Consider the following 3,241-nt stretch of genomic DNA (forward strand, 5'->3'; position numbering starts at 1 on the left):
CCAGTGCTGATATTCTAAGACTCTAAATGTTAACAACCAGACTTGGATATTCTCCTGGCCCAAGAGGTAACTTGATGACTGTGTCTAAGTCAAGTGATTTGAGAAGTTGCCTACTTTCCTGCAGTGCACCTCATGCTCCAGGGCAAAGTTATAGGAAGAAATTTGGAAGCTGCCATCCAAACTTAGTCTGGGGGAAGGGTGTCATAATAGTCTACAAAGTATAGCTGCCCCCTGGTGGCCGTAGGCATCAATGCATATGACAGTTACTTTTGGACTGGATTGGCGTCTATTGAAAGCAGCTAGTTCCAGAGCACAGTGGTTCTCAACAAGCCTCAGAAACTGTGGATTTCGGGGAGCTGGAGCGGGGATGAACCTGAGAAGTCTTTATAGTTCTGGCCTTTCCACCGGACTAGGCTATATACTTTCTTCAGTACAAAAGAAAAATGATAGAAAAAGACTTAATAAATCCTGGGCCTAACCAAAAATTCAGACCAGTTTGCTTGACTCCCAAATACCTCTCAAGAAGGGTCTATTAGTGGCTGATCAGGCTCATCCTCTCATCTTGACATGTAGTCTCAGAAGTAGCTTCCCAATCAAAGAACCAGTTGCTACTTAGCAGCACCAAGAGGGGCCTGGGAAGGATTTAACACCTCACCCCATAATTTTCATCAGTTCCCACACACGTGATATTGACAATTGGTGTTTTCTCAAGTTTATGCAATGTTCTTTGCAAACACAGATTGAAGAAGAGCTCCCTAGACCTCTCCTTTAACCAGTCCCTCTGCCACCCTTAAAAACTACCTACTCGGAAGTTCCAGAGGCACTTCAGCCCTCAGGGTACATGGAGCACTCATAACTATGTATTTTGGCAAGCACAATATTTTTAAAATTAGAGTATGTCAGTCACTGAAAATGATAGAGTGAGAAACTCCAGATATACAACTCTCCCAAAAAGCAACTAATGAGCTAGAAAAACCATCAGAATCAGCTTTAGAAAACTTCTGGAATCTAGTCAAAATCTTATGACAAGGGGACTTACGACACCAAGATTTGGTGAAGAAAGAATATATTGCTTTATGGGAAGAGACTGCCATGGTGTTCTAAATCATTCACTTACCATCCCCCACACCCCAGATCAACAGCAGCTGTGAGGACAGTAGTTGGCACGACTGGTGCAAGTTGCTAGGACCAGGGGCAGCAATATGGACTTTACTCTTAAAGAAGTGTGTGAAGAGTCTAAACCTGCCTGGAGACTCCTTCGAAAACTGGCATAAAGGTTTCTCTTCGCTTCACTTGCTCAGCATGTTCACAGGGTCAGTAGGCTTTCAGGAAGGCTACTTCCAAAAGCATTTAAAGACATAGGTATTGATATAGCCTGGGGCGGGGGAAAACATGAGACTAACAGTAGAGAGCCCTAGAAGCCTGGAAAAGAAGAGGCTGGGAAGAAGACATGTGTGGAATGAGTGCTTTTAAAAGCATCTGTGTTTACTGGGGGATCGAGAAATCCATGCGCATAAACAGGGCGGGACATATGCTTGAAAAGGCCCAAGAAGACCCTAAGCTTTCACCTCTGGCTGGTATTAAGGTTTGACACATGTAGAAAGTGAAAGTTAAGGAAGAGCTGTAAATGACCTAGCTAAACATTGAAAGAGTTCTCTAACACGGACCCAAACAGCAGAAATTGGGATAGTATTTTTTTCCTTTCTTGTTTTTCTTCTTTTTTGCATTTTTCGGCTCCAGGCATTTAAGGTAACTCTGTCAAAACACCTGCTGATCATTAAGCCAACTGAACGCAGACTTCAGTGGCCGCTCACAACAAAGAATACAGACTTCATAAAGGTAGTTTAGAAAAGTCACTACACATGCAAACAACAACCCACAATAAGCAGCAGAAAAAATCTTGGGGAGGAGGGATAATCTGGTTTCCAGGGTTGTCACATTATAATATTCAAAATGTCCAGTTTTTAATAAAAAAATTATGAGGCATGCAAAGAAACCAGAAAATACGGTCCATTCACAGGGAAAAAAAGAGAAATCAATAGAAATTGTCCATAAAGAAACTCAGGAATTGGACTTACTAGACAAAGACTTTAAATCTAAAGGAAAACGTGAACAAAGAAAAGAAACCAGGAGAATGATGTCTAAATGAATAGAGAATATCAATAGAGAGAGAAATTTTAAAAAGGAACCAAGTAGAAATTCCAGGGCTGAAAAGTACAATCATTGGGATGAAAAAAAATCACTAGAGGAGTTCAACAGCATATTTAAAGAAATAGATGAAAGAATCAGTGAACTTGATATGTCAATTGAGATTATCTGTTCTGGAGAGTAGAAAGAGAAAACAATGAAGAAAAATAAAGAGTCCGAGAGGTCTGTGGGATAACATCAAGAGTCATACTATGCACATAATGGGAATCCCAAACACAGAGGAGAAAGGAGACAGAATATTTGAAAAAATAATGACCATAAACTTCCCAAATTTGAGGAAAGATGAATCAATACATCTAAGAAGCTCAACTTAAAGAGATCCACACTGGGACACATTGTATTCAAAGTGTCCAGAGCCAAAAAAAAAAAAAAAAAGTCAGCAAGAGAGAAGTGACTGAACATGGACGAAGGATCCTCAATAATATTAACAGCCAATTTCTCACGAGAAACTCTGGAGGCCAGAGGCAATGAGATGACATATTGAAAGTGCTGAAAGAAAAAAAAATCAACTGAGAACTCTATATTCAGCAAAACGAACCTTCAAAAATGAAGAATTCCACTTTCCAGTACAGCCTGTAAGGAACTTGGAAATCATCACTCCATCCTAATACGGAAAAAACGGAACAAATTAAAAATCAACAACTCTCCGTAGATCCATCAGAGAATTGAGAATGTGGGACGAACTGATGCCCCCAAAACTGGAGAGAAAGACAGGCAGATACAGAGAATTCCATTTACCAGAACAGAAACTAAAAGCAAAAGCCTCCATGGGTAGCAGTAATGGGGGAGGAAAACCTCAATTGTAATTGATGAAATACTGGAGACTCAATGTGGACTCAGTTTGAAAGTTCAAAACTCTAGGGATCCTAGTCATAGTGGTGCCCCAACACTTCTGGGATTTTTACCTCCAGGATCCCTACGAGGTCCTCACAATGAAGACTGGAGAAAAATTTCCTTGTGCTTCTGGCAGGGGACTAGAAAAAGAAGCCATTTTGAAATTGGTCCAGTACATTCTGTTCTTCACAACAAGGCT

Source organism: Pteropus vampyrus, unplaced genomic scaffold (genome assembly GCF_000151845.1).
Source record: "Pteropus vampyrus isolate Shadow unplaced genomic scaffold, Pvam_2.0 Scaffold361, whole genome shotgun sequence".
NCBI classification, from domain to species: Eukaryota; Metazoa; Chordata; class Mammalia; order Chiroptera; family Pteropodidae; genus Pteropus; species Pteropus vampyrus.